The sequence below is a fragment of the Prionailurus bengalensis genome, chromosome C2 (genome assembly GCF_016509475.1).
Source record: "Prionailurus bengalensis isolate Pbe53 chromosome C2, Fcat_Pben_1.1_paternal_pri, whole genome shotgun sequence".
NCBI classification, from domain to species: domain Eukaryota; kingdom Metazoa; phylum Chordata; class Mammalia; order Carnivora; family Felidae; genus Prionailurus; species Prionailurus bengalensis.
Genome location: NC_057350.1, coordinates 92,577,873 through 92,604,187, shown reverse-complemented (window position 1 = coordinate 92,604,187; position 26,315 = coordinate 92,577,873). Strand labels below are relative to the sequence as shown.

The 26,315-nt window shown below is 34.7% G+C and overlaps 1 protein-coding gene and 1 pseudogene across 1 annotated transcript in view; one reads left to right on the top strand and one right to left on the bottom strand.

Moving 5' to 3' along the window:
• NAALADL2 (N-acetylated alpha-linked acidic dipeptidase like 2) overlaps positions 1-26,315 on the top strand; it is a 1,353,396-nt gene that overhangs the window by 57,549 nt on the left and 1,269,532 nt on the right. The window lies entirely within an intron of this gene.
• Positions 1,564-2,481, bottom strand: LOC122491720 (annotated as a pseudogene).

Below are 26,315 nucleotides of genomic sequence, written 5' to 3'. Positions count from 1 at the left end.
TATCTCGGATTCCTGATAGTGAAATCTGTGTCTTCTCTCTTTTTTTTTTATGTCTGGCTATTTTTTCTTGATTATTTCAAAGAATCAGTTTATGGTTTAATTAAATTCTTCTATTATTTTCAGTTTCATTGATTTCTATTGTATTCTTTATTCTTTCATGTCTTTTACTTAATTTAGTTTTAATTTTCTCTTCCTTTTTAAAGAAATTCTACATTTTTAAAGATTACTCATGTAAGATGGATATTTTATGATCATGTTGAGTTTAATTAATTTTGGTTTAGTCTTATATTTTGTAAAGAATATACTGTCTCCCCTGGAACAGTGTAGAAGACTTTAATGCTCGCTTAAGATCAGCATTTTCCTGGGCCACCTGGTGGCTTAGTTGGTTAAGTGTCCTACTTTGGCTCAGGTCATGATCTCGAGGTTTGTGAGTCCAAGTTCTGCATTGGGCTCTGGGCTGACAGCTCAGAGCCTGGAACCTGCTTCAGATTCTGTGTCTCCCTCCCCCACTAACACTCTGTCTCTCTGTCTCTCTCTCTCAAAAATTAATAAACTTCAAAAAAAATAAAGAAAGATCAGTGTTTTCCTCTCCATTCCTTTCCCATACCATCTTTTTTTTAATTAAAAAAATTTTTTTAATGTTTATTTATTATTTTTGAGACAGAGAGAGACAGAGCATGAGCAGGGGAGGGGCAGAGAGAGAGGGAGACACAGAATCCGAAGAAGGCTCTAGGCTCTGAGCTGTCATCACAGAGCCGGAGGCGGGGCTCGAACCCATGAACCCCGTGAGATCATGACCTGAGTCGGATGTTTAACCGACTGAGCCACCCAGGCGCCCCTCCCATACCATCTTGAAAGCAGCCATCTGTTGATTGAAATACACTGATTTGTAAAGTATATATGCTGTTAATGTCAAATTTATCATGCTTACAGAGCATTGAATTTATATTTATTATTTTTTGTTATAATGTAACAGTTTTAATTGATGTAAAATTTACATTTGGCAATTCTTTTTCTTTCTTTTTTTTTGAGTTTTAAATTTATTTTCTAAAAATCCCTCCTACAAATATTTTTCTTCTATATCCTCTTTAAAAATGAATAATTATGGAAAGAGCCTAAATATCTATCCACTGATGAATGAATAAAGAAGATGTGGTGTATATATACAATGAAATATTACTTGGTGATCAAACGATTGAAATCTTGCCATTTGCTGCAATGTGGATGGAACTAGAATGTCTTATGCTGAGTAAAATAAGTCAGAGAAAGACAAATATCCTATGATTTCACTCATTTGTGGAACTTAAGAAAGAAAGCAGATGAACATAGCTGAAGGGAAGTAAAAATAAGATAAAAACAGAGAGGGAGGCAAAGGATAAGAAACTTTTAAATACAGAGAAAAAACTGAGGGTTGCTGGAGAAGTGTTGGATGGGGGGATGGGCTAAATTGGTGATGGGTGTAGGAAAACACTTGTTGGGATGAGCATTGGGTATTATAATGTAAGTGATGAATCACTAAATTCTACTCCTGAAACCATTATTACACTATATGTTAACTAACTTGGATTTAAATAAAGTAAAAAAAAAAATGAATAGAAACAAAGCAATAGTTTATCTTAATATAGGTTTAAAATCAGCCAAATTAAGGTTTTAAAGAGTTAAAGTCAACCAGAAGTTCTGCACTTAGCAGCAGCAGATGATCTTGTCTTTTCCCAGAGATGGAGTCTGTGAAGACAGCTGCTGAGAGAAATGGATGAAGATGATAGGCCTCTATGGTGTAGAGCACATACTGATACTCCCCTGAGTAAGGCACCTCTTTGGTGGTCATTTGCTAGAGAATGATAGAAGAATAGGTGTCAACTTTGGGTGTTATGGTCTTTCAGGAGCTCTGGGGCTTGGTGGATGTATGTGTTCTCTAGATGGTAAGAAGTCTCTGGAAACAGTGAATCTTCCAGCTTCTTGAAGCAACCAGTCACCAATTTTGCAGGCATCTTGCTCACTAATCAAAATGTTAGCAAGCCTCAGGGCCAAGTGCACAATACTTTACGAGTGATGGAAAAGCAGGCCATCAAACATCTAGGGAATCCTTATTTCCCTAGGTGTATGACAGTATATACTTTCCCAAATTTAATTGTTTTCTGGTACAGCAGTGAAGCCCCCTTTCTCTTTCTCAGGGCAGCTGATAGCACCATATATGACTTCGTGTAAAGTGACATTGCCACCAAACTCCACGATTATGGCATACAGACTATTAAAGCCCGTGGGGCTGTGAGTGCTCACAGTCACAACCTGCATGATATTGTCGTGACAGAGCCCTGCTATATGTGGCTCAGCCCAGAAGGTCCACTGGGATGCCATTCAGTGTGTTTTTAAACATTTTTTTTTTTATATGTGTAGGAAGAGGAATCCCAGAAACAGAGAGAAAAACTAGGTAGAGAGAGAAGAAGAGAAACAAGGGATAATGTTACTCTAAAACCAGGAGATGGGGTGCCTGAGTGGCTCAGTCGGTTGAGCATCTGACTTTGGCTCAGGTCATGATCTCATGGTTCATGGGTTCGAGCCCTGCATCAGGCTCTGTGCTGACAGCTTGGAGCATGATGCCTGCTTCCGATTCTGTGTCTCCCTGTCTCTCTGCCCCTCCCCTGCTCGCTCTCTCTCTCTCTCTCTCAAAAGTAAATAAACATTAAAAAAATTTAAACCAGGAGAGCACTTGAAGAGGGGAAATTGATGAGTAGTATCAAATATTGTAGGGAGCTCAAGTAAGAGAATGGAAACCTGGCCTTTAAACTTAGAAACTTGAAAGTCATTTAAATGATCTTAGTGAGAGTAATACCGATAGTGTGGTTGAAGTAGCAGCAAACTGCAAAAGGTTGAGAGATGCAAAAGGGGATATGGAGACAGGGAGTATACTTATAAGACGTTACTTGGGAAGGGAAGAAGTAAGCATAAGTCAAAGGTAGGATTTTTATTATGCTGGGAGAAATGTGAACATATTTATATGTTGCTGAAGGAAGGATCTAGTTGAGAGGAAGTTGATGATGCAGCAAAGAGAAAAGATCATTGATAATATAAAGATCTTGAGTAACTGAGAGCTAATGGGATTTAAAGTACAGATGCAGGGACCAGCCTAAGGTAGAAGTTTCTTCCTTTAGGGCATGAGGAAAAGATGGCATGATTCTAGGTAAATATATCTCTGGGAAATGGAGAGTGAGAAAGATGCTTCTTGATAATACTCTGAGGAACTATTTGCTAAAGGAGAAGAGGTTTGGGATGAGATACAGTGCTGGAGAGAATAATGGACATTAGGGATAGTCACTGAGGGGAATGGAAAAGACGACCAACCAAAGGGGAGCTCAGTGGCCTGGGGAGCTCAGCTGGGGTGAGAGGCAGTGTATTTTTAGCATGGTGTCTGCATTAGTCTTCAGGAATCTGGGCACAGGAGCATAGAGGGCAAATGATAGGTCTGAGAAAGGCCTTTGTTAGCAGGGCTGGAGCAGAGGGAATGGATTTTTGATAAGAAATTTGTTGAAATGATGTGCCATAAAGTCTAGGTTGGATCAGAAGGTATTTAGACAGGGACATGGCAGAGCTGGGGTGGGGTGGGGAGTGGATGATGACCTCCAAGAAAGTAGAGGTGGTCAGAGCATCAGAAACTCCAGTGAGTTTCAAGATCAAAGGTATCAGTAGCAATGGAGTAAGATTTTTGGAATGATGAGGACTATAATCAGTGGGAAATTTAAGCTGTTAGAGGTGATGGTGGCCCAGGATGTGACCCTGGGAATGGGGTGACTGAAGAGGAGCACTGCTGCTGGAGTTGAAGGTCAGAGTTGAGAAGTCTCAGAAATATTTAGAGCTGTAACTTAAGAAATTAAAATTACTTTTCATATGAATTTTTCATTTATCCAGAGCCATGAGGGTTTGCTTCTTCCCACAACTCAGCAAAAGTGGCAGTGGGATTACTTTGGTGAATATCTCTTGATAGTTAACTTTGGCCTGTTAGGTATTGTTTAATTAGCAATGTTGCTTTGCAGAAATGTTCATGTTTGTTCTCAGAAGGGTTGTTCTCAGTAGGTGAGACAAATAAATCCCAAAATGCCACTTGGTCATGGTGTATGATTCTTTTAATGTATTGTTGAATTTGTTCTGCTAACATTTTGAAATTTTTGCATCTATGTTCATCAAAGATATTGGCCTAATTTCCTCTCTTCCCCCATCTCTTCCTCTCCCCTTCACTCCCCTCTCCTTCTTCCCCTCCCCTCTCCTCTTTTAACTTTCCTTCTTTCTTTTTTTTGTGTCCTTGTCTGGTTTTGGTATCAGGATAATGCTGGCCTCATAAAATGAGTTTGGAGGCATTCCCTCCTCTTCATTGTTTTGGAGGAATTTGAGAAGGATAGGCATTAAATCTTCTTTGAATATTTGGTGGAATTCACCAGTGAAACCCTCTGGTCCTGGGCTTTTGTTTGTTGGAGGTTTTGATTATTGGTTCAGTCTCCTTACTAGAATTCAAAAATGTATTACAGCCCAACCAAGATAAAAGATATGCTATAGACTATGCTTCAGCCCAAGAACGAGGCAGATATTTGATTAGGCCTTTTTTTTAACTTTTAAAAACAGGGTGGATTTAAATAAAATATGAGTAAATTATACTTGGCTCCTTTCCCTTTGCTCATTTTTTTTTTTAATTCCTGTTTTTGGCAAAGAATCTCCAAAAGATGTTCATACTTAGAAATTCATGCAGGATCGCTCAGTGGTGTACTCAAACAGATGTCAAAGACAGAGATAAGGAAATTTGGCTAAAGACAGACAACAGAGTATGGATGGTGTGATTATGGAGGCTGGCAAGCCCAAATCTGTAGTATGGGCCAGCAGGCTTGAAGCCCAGGAGAGCTAATGGTGCAGATACAGTCTGGAGGCAGTGTGCTGGAGAATTCCTTCTTGTTTGGGGAGGCTTATCTTTTTCCTATTCAGGTCTTAAGCTGAGTGGATGAGATCCATAGCAAAATCAGTGGCCAGAGCTTTTTTTAGAGTGACTTCTTTCAGGTCCCAATCCTTCAAGTTTCATGAGGGCAGCACGAGGACCTCTTCCTCACCCCTCTTCCCACAGATGTGACACCTAGGAAGATGCGAGGTAGCATTTTGTCATGATTTGTTTGTACCATGTACCTTCAGTCTCTGAAATCGCTATTCTCACATAGTCTCCTGCCTCAGATCTTCTACAGTTTGAGTGTCCACCTCATCTATGCTGAACAATCTCAAGCATAGAGGAATCCCTAAGTCAGTGATTCTAAAGTGTAGTCCATACAGTGACGTCAGCTTCACCTGTGACTTATTTGAAAGACAAAAATCTCTTTTTTATTTTTTTAACTGCTTAAGTTTTTTTCCTGCTATCCTACCTGAAATATTTCTCTTTTCTAAAATGCCATTATATTCATTTAGTAAATGCATTATGATAAGTAATTAAAAACTGATATAGCATTTTTGATACACATTATTTGTGGTCATTAAATTATCTCAAATCTTTTTTCTTAGCTCTATTTTTCATTAGTAAATCATTTTCATGTCTATTATTAGCTATCACTATGTGTATATATATTCTATTCTATTCTATTCTATTCTATTCTATTCTATTCTATTCTATTCTATTCTATTCTATTCTATTCTATCCTATCCTATCCTATCCTATCCTATCCTATCCTATCCTATCCTATTCTATTTTACTGTTTTGAATTAAAGAACCTGTTGATTGGGGAGAATAATCCTTTTTCCAACTTCACAGTAACATGTTATACTTTCTAAGTGTGTGCACACGTCTTAGGCACTCAAAATACTTGGTATAAGTAAAAATAATCTTGGTGTTTTTCATAGAAAACTTTGACAGCGCAGGAGGGGTGGGGGAGTCCATTCAAAAGCAAGGGAAAGTAAGGGAAAGTGAATGCCTAAACAGCTACGAGAGGGAAGTTTCTTGAGCTCTAATCATCTCTCTCTATGCTGTTTAATTCTGGTGTTGCTTAAATTGAAGCACTCTTGTCCATTTCATAGATCTTCATCGCCCTTGGTATTTCAGAGGTAGAGTATTATGACGTTTTTTCTGTTAATACAGTCATTTTAGTATTGAACATATCTGTGCATTATAAAGTGAGGGTTGCATCATACATATAGCTACACTCAAGAGAGAAGACTAAAGTCTAGAGAAATCTTTGGCTTTGGCTAAGATTTCCTAACTTTATTTCTATTAATGATTTCTGGCACAGTCTCATGAATAAAACAAGGCACTGGATGTTTTTCTTGGCTTTTCTTAAAAAAATATAAAGGTAAGGTAATAAGGAAATATTTAACATGCCTAGTCAGTCCAGTTTCTGAAAGTAGAAGACACAAGTTATAGGGCATGAGGCAGCATTTCCTACCCCTCAGGCGGCATGTCTCAGTACTGTAATGGTACCAAAGATGTCTGCTGTATTTCTGCATCTACAAAAGGATTTTCCAGATGCTGTAAGTAGTCCTTGATATCAGTGTTCCTTAAGAAAGTCTAAGTATAACTTAACTATTTATATTTTCGTTTATATTACCTCAGTCTATGATAAAAACAAAAGTTAGTAATAGGTAATACTTATTTTTGACGATCTGGCTCAGTTTACCTTATTGATAAGAAAGGTAATTGTTCAAACTACTTTTCCTTTAAAAATGCCTTTTTGGAATTTTAATTTAATAATTTGACTACTTAAAACAAAAAATGACTGACTGAGATTTTGCTTATTTCCCTTAATACTAGAAATGCTATTTTAAAAAGAATGCAATTTTGAACAAATAGAATTACCTTGAAGTGGTGAACATTTTGTGGAATGTCTTGCAATACAAGAATAACAAAATGGATTGCTTTTAAAATTTTAATAATTTTGCAAGAATAAAAATATGTCCAAGTTATGGCTAAGAATTTCCTTTTATTATTAAAATATAAAGTACTCCTATTGTAGTAGATCTTCTAATAAAATATATTCCATCCTTGTTTCTTATTACTTACTGCTAGGATGAATGATTGTATTAGTCTTTCAGTTGTCAGTATTTTTTGTGGAAGGGTCAAATCAGCAATTTTCACAATATAAAGGATGAATCTTGACATTATTTTTCAAAAGTAGGAAATTTTAAGCTACAGGTTTCTCTGTAGCTTGTGCACCAAATACTGCTACCTTAACGCATAGAAAATCTAGGCTAACTTTCTCTGGGTTACCCGCTTTTATAGAGGAACAAGCCAAACTACTCTACCTTTTGCTTGAAATGGGGTCTGCCCAATAGGACAAGAGTAGACCTGATTCTAATCTTTGGAGCATTCTATTTGTCTCTCTAGAGCTTTAGAGAAAGAAAGGAAGGAGCAGTCTCTTCCTTTGGTCCCTCTTCCTCCTGCTTTTCTTTTTTTCCCTTTTTTTCCACTTCAGAGACTGGTAGAAAAAACAAATATCTTATTATTGACTATATGCTATTTGATGGACTGTTTGCTATTAATTAGTATTTATAACAAAAACATTTTATTAAACGTCTATTAAAACATGCAAAAATTAATTAAGGAACTGTATTACATTTAAAATGTATCATCTTTGTTTTACCTTTATTATTTGTATTAAAATAACTTATTTTAATTACATTTCTTAAAACTTTAGCATGTACTGTGTATCATGCAGATTAATAAAGGTGTATGTTTGATATTATCATTTTACCAATCCTCTTTTTTATTATTACTATTTTTAAATTTTTTTAACATTTATTTTTATTTTTGAGACAGAGAGAGAGACAGAGTATGAACGGAGGAGGGGCAGAGAGAGAGGGAGACACAGAATCAGAAACAGGCTCCAGGCTCTGAGCCATCAGCCCAGAGCCCCACGAGGGGCTCGAACTCACGGACCGCGAGATCGTGACCTGAGCTGAAGTCGGACGCTTAACCGACTGAGCCACCCAGGTGCCCCGCAATCCTCTTTTTTAAAAATTTTAGATTGGAAACTTTACCTCTTTATCTCAATGAAATGGTTAATTTCATTTCTGTATATCATTTTGGAACTTCATTTAAAAACAAAATATTACTCTAAACTGTTGCTGTAAAAGCATTTGATCTGTTCAATGCTAAGATGCTGTAGTCACTCAAAGGAAGCTCTTTGCTATGCAGCTCTTCTGTCAATTTACATATTTTGCCAGTGGTTAGACAAAAAAAAGATAGCTAGCAGTCCCATTTATATCAAAATTACATTGTGAGGTAATTATAATGTCTGTGGTGAAATAGTGTTTAACTCAGTTTTCTTAGGGGAACAAAATATTTTATTCTACAATTAGATACAAGACCTCAAATTCATATGTTCTGGGGGACAGTAGCAGTTTAATATTTATTTATTTATTTATTTATTTATTTATTTATTTATTTATTTATTTTGGGGGGTGTGCACAAGTTGGGGAGGGGCAGAGGGAGAGGAAGACAGAGAATCTTAAGCAGGTACTATGCCCAGGGTGGAGCTGCACTCAGGGCGTGATCTCATGATGGTGAGATCATGACCTGAGCTGAAATCAAGAGTCCAGTGCTTAACTGACTGAGCCACTCAGGCAGCCCTGATTTTCTTTTTAAGTAATATGGTGATGACACATAAAGATTTTCAGGAAGAAAGTAATGGTTATCCTAGTAAATAGTTGTCCCTGGTTTGCTATTCTACCTTGACACTACCCTGGGTGCAATTGGATACTAATGATCAAATCAAAATAAGTTAAGGGAATTAGTGACTCAAGTAGGCAGTTCTCATTTTTTTTAATGTTTAAAAATTTTTTAATTTATTTTGAGAGAGAGCACAAGCTGGGGAGAGGCAGAGAGAAGGAGAGACAGAATCCCAAGCAGGCTTCACGTCATCAGTGTAGAGCCCGTTGCAGGCCTCGAACCCACAAACCACAAGATCATGACCTGAGCCAAGATCAAGAGTTGGACGCTCAACCGACTGTGCCACCCAGGCACCCCTACGTTTCTTAGTTGTTTAAGACTGGAGGAGACTGGTCTCTAAGTCTCTATTCTAGCTACCCATTTAAATATTGTCTTCGGATTTAAGGGATATTTCCAAACTCAAATTTGTTCTCTGATTTACTATGTTCCTTATTATAGTATTCTTTATTTTTAAAATGAATATTCTGTCCTCTTTTACTTGAGGGAATGAAAACTTACCTATTTAGTGCTTATCATAAGATGGCTAGTGAATAGCATGCTGAAAGGAGATTCTGGAAGAATCTGGATATAAGTGGTCATCACCAGACTACTGGCACTGCAACTGGTTTTATGGAGGTAAAGAAGGAGGAAGGATGCACCAAAAATAGTTGCCACCTATCTAAAATTAGCTCCTAGTTCATTAATAGTAGTACAAGTTTACTTCCAATCTGTGTCACTGGACATCTCTGTATAAAGAAGTATTTTCTATTTTCATAGACATTTTCTTTAGTCCCAGCAAATAAACTCTTGAAAGCATGGAGTTGTCAAAGAAGAATCAGCCTAAACCATCTCCACTAAGGAAATGTTTCCAAGTATATAAATTGGTCATAACATCAACTCTGTATACAGAAGGCAGCACTTTAAAAAATTTTTAAATATGGTATAGGTCAGTACTGTTATCTTAATCTGATTACGTATCTTCAACTGATAAGTTGTCTCCAATAGAAATCCATTTTGTAGCCATATAATATTATGGAGTGAGGGGGGAAATCCCTTTGTAAAAATTCTCCACTACTATCTCCATAATCTCTACTTCACTGAGTTTCATCCAAGTGCGAAAATGAAAAATTATAACCTGCCAAGCATCAGTGGCAGAGTGAAATGAAAAAATTGCGAGTTAATAACAGTGATGCCTCAAAAAAATTTCCTGGCCAATTTAACATTGCTTCATCCAAGGTCACTTCCCAGAGCTGATTATTTTTAGTAATTTGCAGATGAGACCATTCTACCTTGGTCATGGTTAGTGAAGATCAAGAAAATGCCAGAGAAGGTTTAAGACTCAAGGTTATCTATCTTTCTCAAATAAGATGCAAACCACAGTTCCACTTTATTTTCTTAAGACCTAGCAGAAAATAATTTTCAAAGAAAAGAAACTTAAAGCCAGTAAGATCTTTTATTGGAGATATAAAGCCACAAAGTGAAACACTAGGGATAAGGGTAGCAGAAAGACTATTTAGTAGATCCTTAGGTAGCATTTCATGTGGGAAAGAAATCCTCAAGATATTTTTCTAGAATTTTTAGTCTGACACTTAAAAAAAAACAGTAAAACTTGCTGTAGATTGTACTTGGTGTAAACATTGATTATGATGACTATCTACACCTTGTTTTTAAGCTTTTAGAAAATGTCCGGATTTATTTTTTCTTGTCCAATTTGAAATTTGAAATTACATTGTAAATAATCGTTTAAACAGTCTTATTTTTACACATAAATAATTCAGATAATATAGACAAATATAAAAAAAAAGCTTTCCTTTAATTTTGCTAATCACAGATAACTTGTATTGATCTTTTAGTATAACTTTCCACACCTGTGTATCTCTGTGTGTATGTGTATGTATATGTAAGTAAAAAGAGAGACAGATGAGTAGAAAGATAGTTTTTTTTTAATGAGTCTTCATGCAAAGTATATTCATATTTTATCTAACCCCTTGCCATGGATACATATTTTTTTAATTTTATTTTTGAGAGAGAGAGAGAGAGAGAGAGAGAGAGAGAGAGAGACAGAGTATGAGTGGAGGAGGGGCAGAGGGAGAGGGAGACACAGAATCTGAAGCAGGCTCCAGAGGCTCCAGGCTCTGAGCTGTCAGCACAGACCTGGATGTGGGGCTTGAACCCACGAATCGCCAGATCATGACCTGAGCTAAAGTCTGACACTTAACAGATTGAGACACCCAGGTACCCGCCATGGATATTTTTCTATGTCAATAATTATTGGTTACATTCTCATTTTCAGTGGCTTCAGGCTGTGTTTGCAGCATCTGATATTTATGAACATTTAGGATGGTTTTCTACCATATAAACAGTTCTGAGCTAAACACAACTCTTTATATATCAGATTATAAAGTAAATTTTAAAACTTTTAAAAATGATGAAGATTTAGACATTTGATACTTACTGCAAAATGCTCTCCAGAAAGATGTAAACATGTATTTCCACTAGCACTACATTCTTACAACAAGGGTATTCTTTATTTAAGCAGGTGAACTTCGATATTTCAACATTGGATTTGTTCATTAGTCATATATTTTCAAATATTTAGTAGCCATTGCACTGTCTTTTGTGAATTTCTTGTTCATGTCTTGCTTTTTCCCCCTATTAGTATAATCTTCTTTTTCTTATTGCTATTTAATACCAACTCTATATTTTTAAAGGATATTAGTCTTTTGTCTCACCAATTAAAAATTTTTTTCTATATTGTCACTTCTAATTTCATTTGTATTTCCCCCAATAGTTGTTAATCTTTTCCTTATAGTTTCTGGCCATGGAGCCATGCTTACAAGAGCTTGTCCTACGTGAAGTTATATGACTAATTATTTAACATTTTCCTCTCTTACTTTCTTATGTTTAATGTTTAATCTGTAAAGAATTTATTCTGAGGTATGATTTAAGACAAGAGTCTAGCTTATTTTATTTCTAAATGGCTAGGTTAGTGACACACTACCACTTGATGACTAGTCCAGCCTTCCTCATTGATTTGGAATGCCTCAGTTATCATGATACATGTTTTTCAACTGTGGTCTGAGGAGCTTCAGGCATTCCATGATGTGCTCTCAGGGAATGTTGTTTATGATCTGGAAACTAAGTAACCTGGTTTTCTCTTCTTAACCTTCTTTAGATCTTCATTGAAATATCTGTGAATTTTTTCTGACTAATTTTTTCCATATTTTAATGCAGTTTCTGCATTTTTTATTGAGGCATAATTGACATATAATATTATATTAATTTCAGATGTACAATATAATGATTTCATTTGTAAATATTGCAAAATCACCACAATAAGTCTAGTTAACATCTATTACCATATGTAGTTACAAATGTGAAGTTTCTTCTTATTTTTTGAAGATCAGCTTTATTGAAGTACAATAAGTATACATATTGTATGATATATACATTCAGTAAAGTTGTATACCCACAAGTACATTCAGGATAGAGAAAGTTTCCATCACCTGAACAAACCTCCATTGTGCCATTGCAGTTGATCCTTTTTCTCTACTGCTAGCCTCTGGCAACTACCCACAACTTAGATTTTTCTAAGAGTTCATATTAATTAAACAATACAGCAGGTAGTCTTTTATGTCTGGATTTTTTTCACTCAACATAATACTTCTGTGATTCATCCATGTTGTTTGTGCTCAAGTAGTTTATTCCTTTTTTAATCATGAGTAGTATTCAGTTACACAGATATACCACAATGGGTTTATCCACTTATGTATGGATATCTGGGTATGATAGGTATAGCTGATTTTTGGCTATCATGTATGTAGTTACTATGAACAGTCTTATACAGGTCTGTGTATGGACATATGTTTTATTTCTCTAGAGTAAATACCTAAGAGTGGGATTACTGGGTTGAATGATAAGTGTGTATGTAATTTTACAAGAAACTTTGTTAAGAAACTGCCAATGATTTTCTTAGGTGCCTGTACCATTTTGCATTTGCACCAGCAATATATGAGAATTGTAATTGTTTTACATGCTTCCCAGCACTTCTTAAGATCAGTCTTTTTATTTTGCCTTTCTACTGGGTGAATAGTGGTATCTCGCTCATTGTGGTTTTAATTTGCATTTCCTTAATGGCTAATGTTCTTTGCATTTCCATGGAAATTATAGAAGAGTTACTTCTACAAAAAAGCCTGCTCAAATTTTAATTATGATTTTGTTGAATAAATTTGGGGACAGTTGACATTGAACAATATTGAGTCATTCAGTTTATGAACAAGTTTTGTATTTTTGTTAATTTGAATATTTAACTTATTTCAATGAAGTTTTACAAGTTAGACAAAATTAAAAAAAATCATCCCTAGGTATTTCATAATTTGATGTTATGTTATTTGAACATATTAAAATTAAAATTTCTACTTTCATATTAAAATTTTTTATTAAAATTAAATTTCTTGTTAAAATTTAAATTTCTAATATTTATATCTAGTATATTTTGTACAGTTGGTTTCTGTACATTTGAGTTTATTCTGTGTATTTGGTAAGTCATTTTTTAGTTATAATAGCTTTGCATATATTTCCTCAGAATTTTCTGCATGTTTTTCTGAAAAAAGTTTTTCTTTTTTTTCAAATTGTATGCCTGTATTTCTTCTTTTTGCTTTATTTTACTAGCCTAGATATTCAGTACAATATTGATATATATATGGGAAATGCCAACATTACTTTTTGTTCTTGATCTTAAAGGGAAAACATTTAGTGTTTTTAGTATTTCACCATATAAGAATGATGTTAACTGTGGGATTTTCAGAGATGCCATATTAGTCTGCTTGGGTTGCCATAATAAAATACCACAGGCTGGGTGGCTTAAACAGCAGAAATGTATTTTGTCGTAGTACTGGAGGACAGGAGTCCAAAATCAGAATATTGTTAGAGTTGGTTTCTGGTGAGGGCTCTCTTCCTGGCTTGTGGATGGCTGCTTTCTTGCTGTGTCCTCACTTGGACTCTTGTCTGTCCAAAAGCAGAGACAGAGGCAGAGGCAGAGTGTGAGAGATGGGAAGGACAGATTGGGAGAGAGAGACAGAGAAATTTGCAACTAGTCCTATTGAATTAGGGCTCCACTCATGACTTTATTTAAACTTAATTTCATTAAAGGTCCTGTTTCTGAATACAATCATATTGCGGGTTAGAGCTTTAACAAATGAATTTGGGGTGAACACAATTCAGACTGTAACACATATCCTGTTTCAGATTAAAAGGTTCCCTTCTGTTTATAATTAGCTTAAAATATCATGAATAGATGCCGAATTTTGTGAAATACTTTTTGGCATCTATTGAGATGATCATATGTTTTTTTCCTTTTTAAAAAATATTTTAGTATGGGAAATCACATTATTTTTGGAACGTTAAACCCATCTTGCATCTACTTAGTCACATTTCATATGCCTTTTATATGCCTTTCATGTATTATTTTTTAAGTGCAATATATGTTTATTATATGCATTTAATCTATATATTATATATTTTAAATATCAGAGAACTAAATTTGCTAAAATTTTGGTAGGAATTTATTTTCATGTGTGTGACCATAAAAGACATTGATCTGTAGTTTCTTACAGTTTTGTTTGGTTTTGGATCAGGCTAATGTTGGCTTTATCATGTGAGTTGGGAGATGTTCCCTCCTCTTCCACTTTATGGAGTAGCTTATGTAGAGTTGATACTATTTTTTACTTAAATATTCCGTAGAATTCCCAGTGATGCTATCTTGGCCTGAAATTTTCTTTTGGAAAGGTTTTTAAACTTGAGTTTAATTCTTTTCTTTGATAAGGGCTATTTGGGTAATCTATTTCATGCTGAGTCATATCTTCCAGGGAATTTTTTTTCACCAAGTTATAAAATTGTCCATAATATTATTTTCTAATGGTTTTGTCTGTAATCTGAGTAATGTCCTCTCTTTCATTCCTGATATTGGTAATTTGTTGTCATTTCTCTTTTTCCTTGATTAATCTGTTTGGAATTTTATCAATTTTATTGATTCTTTCAAATAACTAGTTTTTGGTTTCACTGATTTTTCTGTATTATTTGTCTGTCTTCTATTTCAGAGATATCTGCTTTTACCTTTATTATTTTCTTCCTTCTGTCTATTTTGTGCTTAATTTCCTTGTTTATTCTTTTTAGTTTTTTAAGGTAGAAACTTAAGGAAAATGATTTAACAATTTCCTTCTTTTCTAACATAAGCATTTAATGCTACAAATTTCTTTCTATGCACTGTTTTAGTTGCATCTGCAAGTTATGATATGGGGTGTTTTCGTTTTCTTTGTATATATATAAAAACATATAAATTACATTATATATAACTTATATATAATATATTTATATTATATAACTTATATAATTATATAAATATAATTAATATACATTAATTTATATTATATGTATAATTTTTTTTTTAATTTTTTTTTTCAACGTTTATTTATTTTGGGGACAGAGAGAGACAGAGCATGAACGGGGGAGGGGCAGAGAGAGAGAGGGAGACACAGAATCGGAAACAGGCTCCAGGCTCTGAGCCATCAGCCCAGAGCCCGACGCGGGGCTCGAACTCCCGGACCGCGAGATCGTGACCTGGCTGAAGTCGGACGCTTAACCGACTGCGCCACCCAGGCGCCCCTATATGTATAATTTAAAATTTAAGTTTAATTTTATTTATTTATTTTGAGACAGAGAAAATCCCAAGCAAGCTCCACACTGTCAGCACAGAGCCTGACATAGGGCTTGATCTCCTGAACTGTGAGGTTATGACCTGAGCCCAAATCAAGAGTCATATGCTTAACTGACTGAGCTACCCAGGTGCCCCATCAATTGATATATTTCTTAATGTATTATGTTTTTTTTCCCTTTTGACCCATGTGTTATTTACAAGAGTATTGTTATTAGATTAGTGTTGGAATCTAATATTGTGGAGTTTCCAGATACATTTTTGTTACTGATTTCTCATTTAATTCCATCGTGGTATCATACATTGTATAGTTGCAATCTTTTTAATTTATTGAATTTGTCTTATGACCTAGAGTATTGTTCATTGTGGTGATTGTTCAACGTGCACATGAAATAAAAATGTTCTACAGATGTTAATTAGATCAAGGCAATTGATAATATTTTTCAAGTCTTCTATATACTTATTTTTTCTGTACTTGTTATACCAATGATTGAGAAAGACATGTTCAGATATCTTACTGTAATTGCTATTTTTGTATTTCTCTTTACATTCCACCAGTTTTTACTTCATGTTTTTAAAAGATATTTTATTAAATGAATAAACCTTTAGGAATGTTATGTCCTCTTGGTAAATTGACCCCTTTAACACTATGTAATTATCCTTTTCATCCTGATATTATCCATTGCTTTTAGGTCTTCTTTTCTGGTGTTGATGCAGCCATTCTAGTTTTCTTTTAAATAGTGTTTCCAGATTGTTTCTTCCTCCATTTTTAAATTTTAATCTGTGTGTCATCATACTTACAGTAATTTTTATTGGTAGCTAATATATAGTTTTTATTCAATCTCTACCTTTTAATTAGATTTTTCAAATCATTTATAGTCTTAAGTTATTATTCCTATGTTTGGGTTTAAATCAGCTCTCTCTCTCTTTTTTTTAATCAACTGTTCTTGATATTTGTTTTCTATTTCTCTTATCTGTTCTTTGTTACTTCTCCCCCTTCCCTTTTTTTAGATAAAATGAATATAATTTATGATTCCATTTTGTATTCACTGTTTTTTCCCATCTGTACCTTTTTATTTGTTTACCGGTTACCCCAAAGTCTGCATTATTTCTAACTTTTCAGTTCACCAACAAATATTATGCTGCCTCATGTAAATGTAAGAGTAATAAAAAATACACTGTTTATTTCCCCATACCTTCTTGTTTTCTTGCTTTTATAATTTTACCTCTCTGTATGTTAAAGAACTTACAATAATTCACTATTATTTTTCTTATATGATTATCTTTCAAAATGATTAAAATGGGGGGTGCCTGGGTGGCTCAGTCAGTTAAGCATCTGACTCGATTTCAGCTCAGATCGTGATCTTATGGTCATTGGATCGAGCTCCGTGTTGGGCTCTGTGCTGACAGCATGGAGCCTGCTTGGGATTCTCTCTCTGCTCTTCCCCTGCTTGTGTGCTCTCTCTCTGTGTCTCTCCCTCTCTGAAAATAAATAGTGAATAAATATTTATTTAAAAATGATTAAAGTGGGAAACAGTATGCTCTGTATTTACCCATGTATTTACCATTTTCATTACTCTTCATCTTTTGCATAGATGAAAATTTCCATTTATATCATTTTACTTCTACCTGAAGACTTCTTTTTGTGGTTCTTATGGGCTGGCAAAGAATTCTCTCAATTTTTTGTCTGAAAAAATATTTCTTCACTTTAATTACTGAAAAATGTTTTTGTTGAGTGTAGGTTTCTGAATTGATGGTTTTATTTTTGTGTTGTTTTTTTTATTTCAGTGTTTGAAGCATTCTCCATTGTCTTTTGTTTCTCAGTTTCTGATGAGAAATTGAATATAATTCTCATCTTTATTCTTTTGTAGTTAAGGATGTCTTTTTCTCCCCTCTGTATGCTTTCACTAAGGCAAGACTTTCTAGAGTTTCCTCTGGATGTCCCTCAGTATTTTTTGATGTCTCTCCTAAGTGGTGGAAATCTTTTTCCCAAATACTGTGAACTCTGCCAATTGTTCATTCTACTGTTTTCCAGTGAGTCTTTTCCTGGTCTCCAGTGATTTCTCCTCACATAGGCCAAATCAGTAGCCACCTAACTCCTGAAATGGACCTCCATGCAGATTTTTAGAGCTGTCTCTGTGCAGTGTCTGTATCCTTGGTATTCTTTCCTACAAATTCAACTGCCTGGTCTTCCCAAACTCCTATTTCCTTAACATAGTGAGACATCCAAGGTCTATTTGTCCTCTTCCTTCCATGATACTTCTTGGAGACTGCCTCCAAGTAACAAACTGGGGCAATCATAAGACTCATCTTTCTTGTTTCCCTTCTCTTAGAAGTAACAGTCCAATGTTACTGTTGTTTAATGTCTGAAAACAGTGTTTTCATATATTTATTTTGGTTTTCTTGTTTAAAGTGGAAGTGGTAAGTCTGGTTTCTGTTACTTCATCTTTATTGAAGTTGAAGCCTAGAATTTCTTTTGAACAAGACATACAATGTCAAAAGATAAGCTTGAATTCCAGTGATATGTTGATACTGTATATACGTCCATCTGTTTCTGGATTATTCATTCTGTTACAGATTTATTTATTTATTTGTCACCAATGTCACACCAACTTAATTATTTTATCTATTTTTAAATGAATCTGTTCTTCAGTTATAGTTAGTTTTAAAATTATTCAATTAGCATGTTTCTAACTTCATTTAATTTATGATGTTTCTTAGAATATATCTTTTTTTTTATATATTGGTAAGATTATCTGGAGCCCCATATCATGTCCTGTGAAGTCCAAAATCCCTTGCAGAGGTAGAGTAAAAGAAGTGTTTCATATTGTCACTATTGTTTTTATGAGCTCCTGCTTTTATTGAATAGATTCGTTTTAAAGATCCTCTTGTCATTTTGTGCTTCCTCAGTTTACTCCCTATTGTGTTGACCCAGATGTGAGACTCAACTTCATTACAGAGTCCATTCACAAAAGGCATATGAGGTTACATTTTATTAAGTGTTTGGGTTTGGAAGGCCAGGATTGTGATGTCATAATACACACAATTTCACATAAAATATGAGACATCCCTGTTTTTAAAGTCCGTCTGTTACCTCAACATCAGAATTTCATTTTACCTGTTTTCAACCCTGTGCCCTGTCTTTGCCTAATTTAGTCTTGCTAATGTCTCTTTTTCTCTTTCTCTGCTTCTCAGCTCTTGGCTCTCTCCCTGCCCATATTTAAGTTTTGATCACTTCTAGTGCAAAAAGGTTAAGCTGTCTTTTTGGTTTTACTGGAATGTACTAGACACTTCGGTTGCTTTACCTAAAGTGAATCATCAATTATTGTTTTCTAAATTCTGGTGCCCACTGTTGAGATAATGAATTTTTCATCTCACTGAATTTATAAAATGATGCAATTTATTTCTATTTTAATTTTTTAAAATTGAAGATGTATATTATTCCTAGGAGATTTGATGGCTGTGGTGGCACTCTAGATGCTCCCGCCTTAATCATAGTCTTGTATAAGTTTCATAAGAAAATAATTAATTATGTGAAGACCCATATGAAAGTTATCTACAATACATAAAAATATATGCATACATATATATGTGTATATATATGTATAGTTTCTAATTCAAGATATCTAATATGAAATACATATATTCATTTATGCCCATGGGTTTGAGGATTATCTACATTTTTACTTGTTTCACTATTAATAGAATTAATTAGTTACTAAGTAGTTATTTAATAATCTGTTTTAGGGAAATGAAAATGAGTTGTATGCATGGATAGATTAAATTATCTATATATTATTCATTGATCCTCTTTCAAATTTAGGGCTCTTTTTCATAAGTGATTATGTTAGCTATCATCTTATTTCTTATTGTTTCTTCAAAAATATATAAATATTCTTATTTTTTTAATTGACCATATTACATTTTATTATCAATTCCTGAACAGAATAAATATAATTTGGAAAATAACAGTACTGCTTTTTTACTCAGTAATGTTACTATTTTATTGATTTTTGTTCCCCAAAGAATTATTTGTATGTCATCATTTTTAAAATGCTACACTAGGTACCATCAGGCTAATCAGAAGAAAGAGTGGTGTGATACCTACATCCAAGAATGTTAGTATCTAGTTGAGGTCATAAAATAGTCACCTGTGAAATTTCTTATAAAGAATGTTTTCAAATGAATTCAAACTCAGTATTCTAAAGAGATTTCAGAAATGAAGCAGATAAGGAAATCAACAAAATGCAAAGGCATTCTATTGAATGAGAGAAGATATTTCCAAATGCTATATGCAATAAGGGGTTAATATCCAAAATATATAAAGAACTTAACACTAAAAAACCCCCAAACAATCCAATTAAAAATGGGTAGAAGACCTGAATAGATATTTTTCCAAAGTAGAAATACAGATGGCCAACAGACACATAAAAAGATTCTCAACATCACTAATCATCAAGTAATGCAAATCAAAACCACAATGAGATATCATACCTGTCAGAATGGCTACAGTAAAAAAAAATGTAAAAACACACGGGAAATAATGTGTTAGCAAGGATGGGGAGAAAAAGGAATCTTCATGCACTGTTGGTGGGAAAAAAATTGGTATAGCCAGTGTGGAAAACATTATGATGATTCTAAAAACATTAAAAATGTCAATACCATATGATCCAGTAGTTCCACTACTGGATATTTACCTAAAGAAAACAAAAACACTAATTTGAAAAGATACATGCACCCCTATGTTTGTTGCAGCAGCATGATTTACAACAGTCAAGGTATGGACAGTCAACCTAACTTTCCACTGATAGATAAAGAAGATGTGGTACACGTGCGTGCACACACACACACACACACACACACACACACACAGACATGAGTATTACGCAGCCATAAAAAGGATAAGAATTGTGCTATTTGCAAGAGCATGATGGACCTAGAGGGTATTATGCTAAGTGAAATAAGTGAGACTGAGAAAGACCAATATTATATAATTCCAGTCATGTAGAATCTATCAAATAAATAAACCAGCAAAAAGCAGAACAAACCTATAAATACAGAGAACAAACTGATGTTTGCCTGAGGTAGGGGTATAAGGCGATGAACAAAATGGGTAAAGGGGAAGGAGAGATAGAGGCTTCCAGTTATGGAATGAATAAGTCACAGGAATGAAAAGCACAGCATAGGGAATATAGTCAATGTTACTGTAATGCTGTCCTATTGTGAAAGATGGTAGCTACACTTGTGGTGAGCACAACATAATGTATAGAGAAGTTGAATCACTACATTGTGCACCTAAAACTTATTAACATTGTGTGTCAACTGTACTCAAATAAAAACATTAACAAAAGAGGGCAGATTGATCCAAGTATGTCTTTTGCTACCAAAATACCATAGGACATTTATTATTGGTTTCATACTAATCTACAATACTGACAAATAGATACTTTGGTGATCATGCTCTCTGTACTGTCTCCCTTTGTTTTCTGTTAGTGGAGCTTTGTAAATGTTACATTCCAGGAACAAGTACCTCTAAAATATCGACTTCACTCCACCCTGCCCCACCCCATGCTTCTTGTCAGTATTCAGATAGCAATCTTAGTTATAAGCAATTATTATATTTTAAAAATAATGTGTTTTCAGACATCAGTTGTGCATCTGCTCATTTGCTCCACTGCTGTATATATGAAAGGGAATATTACCTACCCTGAGATGCTTATATTTTCTTCCTGGGGAGAAAGGAAATTACTACTTTGACATCAGGACACAGTAGCTCACCTTCTGTTTGCAGACACTTCAGTCTTACTTGGTAATTCGACTTTACTAACCAAGAGTTTTTGAAAGGGCCCATCAAGCCTTTATGAAATGACTGGAACAAACAGCTCATTTCTCATAGTTGCCCTAGGAAAACCACTTCATCGAATATAATCTTAGTAGAACTCATTTGGATTAATTTGAAAGGCTTCCTATGAAGTTATTACCGAACAAAGATGATTAAAATTGATCTGTATACTGTCGTCTAATAAAAGTGGTTTGTTTTTATATTACCTTTGTTTTAAATCATGAGTATGTATAGTTTGTGAACAACTCCTATGATATACAATTCTGTTATTGCTAAATTTCTACTAATTTTTCACTTGATGAAAGAAATTATGAAAAGCGTGTTTTTATGCTTAATGGGAAGGAATTTCAAACTTAAGTCATTTTTATAAATGTTATACACAGAAAAAATAGTAACTTTTTTTGAAATTTGAAAAAAATCACAAAATTTGAAAAATAGAAAAAAAATCAAGAAATGAATGAATTTGAAACCCTAATATTTGACAGTAGTATTACAGTTTCTAAATTATTCCTTAGGTTTTTTAACAGTATATTTAAAAAGTATTAGCTAAGAATTAGTTGTGAAAAGCTCCCTTGCTATAGTTACTTTTAAAATTAATTTTAACTGTTTATTTTTGAGAGAGTGTGTGCATAGGGCAGGGGCAGAGAGAGAGGGGAACAGAGGATCTCAAGCAGGCTCTGTACTGACAGCAGAGAGGCTGATGGGCTTGAACCCCCTAATTGTGAGATCATGACCTGAGTTGAAGTCAGACACAACCGATTGAGCCACCCAGGCACACAAAAATTATTTTTCAAATCAATGTGATTTTCCTATAGTAAAATACTTACATTTTCAGTGTTGATTGTAATGTGAAGTTGTTTTCAACTTGAAGATTCTTGTTTTTTGTTTGTTTTCTATATTATTAGAGAAAATGAACAAATTTTCACATTCCAATTAAGACTTGGATTTTTGTTTTTGGGGGGGGAGTTGTTGCTATTTACCTATCATCTACTGATTATTAAATATTACATAAGGGACTGCTCATTTATGCCAATAAAACATTCTTTTGTCATAAAAATCAGTATGATTTTTCATCTTTAATTGTAGTACATCCCAAACAATTATCCTAGCAGTTCCTTTTCATATTCTTGAAATCATGTTTGCTTGCTAGATTTCATTGAAAATAGTGTTGATCATATATTAGGATTTTCTTTTCCTGGTAAGGTAATATGTAGCATGGCAAGTGTTTCTGCTTTTATCTTGGATATTGTTTTTTTTCTTCTTCATCAGTTTTAAGAACTTCTACCTGAAGAAAATCTAGATGAGATATTTAGCTAATGAATAGTTGATTTTGCTCTTGATTAGTTTTGAGATGTTTTAAATTCAAGTTGAAAATTTGCAAATTGTTCTTTCTTGAAGAGAAAGTATTTGATTCGGTTATAAGGCCAGATTGGCACAAGTGATACGTGGCACCAAGCTACATAAATGCTTTCTGATTAGTCTGGTTTTTTTTTAATGTTTATTTATTTTTGAGAGACAGATCATGAGTGGGGAAGGGCAGAGAGAGAGGGAGATACAATCCAAAGCAGGCTGTCAGCACAGAGCCCGACGCGGGGCTTGAACTCATGAACTGCAAGATCATGACTTGAGCTGCTGTTGGACACTTAACCAACTGAGCCACCCAGGCGCCCCTATTCTTTAAATGGTGGTACAGTGGATTATTATTCTGTTATCTTGCTCACATCCTTCTACATGTTTCTTTCAGAACTTTCCAGTATGTTTCTGTCCCTTGATGATTTCTTCCTGAAACTGGAATGTCATTTAAAAAATAACTAAAACTCAAATGCCTGTAGAAGTCATATAAGTAAAATAGGTGAATGAATGTGAAAGTGATCTGTAACGAACACAAGGCCTCCCTCTATGCTGGTGAGAAAGTGGGGGAATTCGGGGAATCTCTACAAACTGGAGAGTAAACGCCATATTTAGGGGAAGTAGTCATTAACCAGCTTCAGCCAGTGCTTGCTATGTGGGTATGATGGCCCACAGTTGTGAGATCTTCCAGTTGTATAGAGAAGTTAAAAATCTGTGTGTGTGTGTGTGTGTGTGTGTGTGTGTGTAATTTCCTGATTTTTTAAAGTTTGGCAAATAATTTTTAAAACACACTCTGTGGACCAATGCTGTTTGGCATGTCAATAAACTACCTATGAACAAATTGCTTTTGGGTCTATCATTTAAAGTTTTATCTTTAAAAATAAGACTTTCCAGGGGCGCCTGGGTGGCTCAGTCAGTTGAGCGTGCGACTTTGGCTCAGGTCATGATCTCCGGGTCTGTGAGTTTAAGCCCTGCGTCAGGCTCTGTGCTGACAGCTCAGAGCCTGGAGCCTGCTTCGGATTCTGTGTCTCCCTCTCTCTCTCCCCCTTCCCCCACTCATGCTCTGTCTCTCTGTCAAAAATAAACATTAAAAAAAAATTAAAAATAAGACTTTCCAGGGCTCCTGGGTGGCTCAGTTGGTTGAGCATTTGACTTAGGCTCAGGTTATGATCTTACAGTTCGTGAGTTCCAGCCCCGTGTTGGGCTCTGTGGGGACAGCTCAGAGCCTGGAACCTGCTTCAGATTCTGTGTCTCCTTCGCTCTGTCCCTCCCCCATTCATGCTGTGTGTGTCTCTCTCTCTCAAAAATAAATTTAAAAATTAAAAAAAAAGTTTTTTTAAATAAGACTTTCCATCTAGTAATGGTTCAGGCATATTTTTTTTATGCAAAGTGATTTTTAAAAATATTTTTGATTGCCAACTTTTTAAACTTATTTAAATATAAACCAGGCCCAAGGTTGACAGGTTGGATGGCAGGCTGGTTAGAGACCATCTACCTCTCTTCCTTCCCAAGTCCATTTCTTTTTCTGTGCCTCCACCTGATGTGTTGTACTATCCTTATTTCTCAAAATTAGTTAATTAACAAGTCTAGGTAATTCTAACTTCCTAATAGCTTTCATATTTATATTTGCCTTGATATCCATTTCCAAAGTTGACATCCATCTCCACATCTATCTTAAACACTTTTGTTGACTCCACCATCCTGTTTCATATGTGTAATGCCACCATTTCCTAACTGGTCTCTTTTTGCTTGTAGTCTTTCCAAATTCATTCTACGCACTTGGGATAGAGGAATGACTTAACTATAACATAAATCATAGTCCTCCTTCAGATATTTCAAGTATTCTTTATTGACCTCAGAATAAATCTAATTGCCTTAACATGACCTGTAAGCCCTTTATTTTCTGGTCTTTGGTTACATGTCTAACTTCCTCTCTTGCCATACCTCCTCAATATTCCATGTCACAATCGGATTGAATACTTTCAACATTTATGTTTACTTTTGTTAATAGGACTTTATAAATGTGGTTCTCCAGCCCAGGCTTCTTCTCTTTACCCATTTTGCAGCCAGTTGATGTGTGAAGGAGAAGATAGATAAACTATTAAAAAGTTCAGATGTATTCTTTTTAAAAAAAAATTTTTTTTAACGTTTATTGATTTTTGAGACAGAGCATGAACGGGGGAGGGGCAGAGAGAGAGGGAGACACAGAATCGGAAGCAGGCTCCAGGCTCTGAGCCATCAGCCCAGAGCCCCACACGGGGCTCGAACTCACGGACCATGAGATCGTGACCCGAGTTGAAGTCGGACGCTTAACCGACTGAGCCACCCAGGTGCCCCCAAAAGTTCAGATGTATTCTAGTTGCATTGAACACATGATTGTCCCAGTTGCTCTTTCAAAGACCAGAGACCTGGTCAACTTTTTAGCAAAGCAGACATTTTAAGAAAGACTTTCTAAGAAAGTAGCCCTTACATGATAAATCTCTTTGTACTCTGGACTTTTTCAAGGTAAAGGCTCAGTGATTTGAATTATTCAGATAGAAAAATCTCTGACATTACAAAGGTATCTCATAATTTCTCTGAGTCAGCAAAATATCTCTCCTCTTCGTTATCTCTGTCTCTCTCACACACAGACAACGCACCTACAAAAATGCCAAACAAATTCTATTAATGAGAGTTTATTAGAAGTAATAATCATGGTTCACACCAAAATTTGGAGAGAGCTTAATTAAAGATTTTAGATTTTTAAATATGACGATAACATTTTCGAAGTAAATAATTTCCTCATAAGTCATTGAAACAAGATCATCCAAAATATTCAACCTGAAGACCAAGCTTGCCCTTGGCAAGTTGCTGAAATGAATGAATGAATGAATGAATGAAAGGTTTTGTTTCTTTTTGCGCTTCATGTCTTTCCTTCACTGTCTTTCTTTTACTTACATGTTTCCAATATCTCTTTCAAAAAATGCCATGTACAGTGGCATTCTATGTGTCCCACAGAATACAGTGGAATCATTATCTTATGTGTCCTGTAATTTGTCCTGGTATTAATACAGCCCAAGTTTGAATGGACTATTTTGGTAGTCACAGCGCACTATGAACTTAGAGGCAACTAACGTTGTTAGATGATGAGATTGATATTTAACAAACTCATTTATTTTATTAAAAATGCTTAAACAACAGCAGTGCCATTGGGGTCAGTGTGGAGTCTCGCATGAGGAAAACAAATAATTTATATACATAAATTTTGGTTGTACATAATAAATCCACATTTTTATCATTGTAACTCATATTCTGTCATTTTGATATAGTTTTGTGGCTTAATCCACATCAAAAATACCCTCTTTAAAAGCATTAATCAATTATGGTCACCTAATAAAGTATTCTGAAATTTTTGTCTACTTCTCTTAGACAAGTGCACTTTTTTAAGCTTTCCAGTAACAAAGATATGTTATAGGTTGGTTTAAGTATAAAAACAGAACCTAAAACAGGATAACAAAAATGGAGTAACAAGAAGAATAACTGCTTAGCGCTAGCTGGATGAATTGAAAACAGTTGAAAGATAATTCTATCTTACAGGATTTTGCTGTGTGCCAGAACTAATCACATTAACTTTAACCCACCTGAGGCTTTATATTGCCTATTTTTCTCGTCTGTGGGGTATTTTTTATTTATGACTTTGCTATTCTTATATTGACAGATTATTTTCGACCTGTGCTTAAATATAACAATTATATTTCTTATTATTT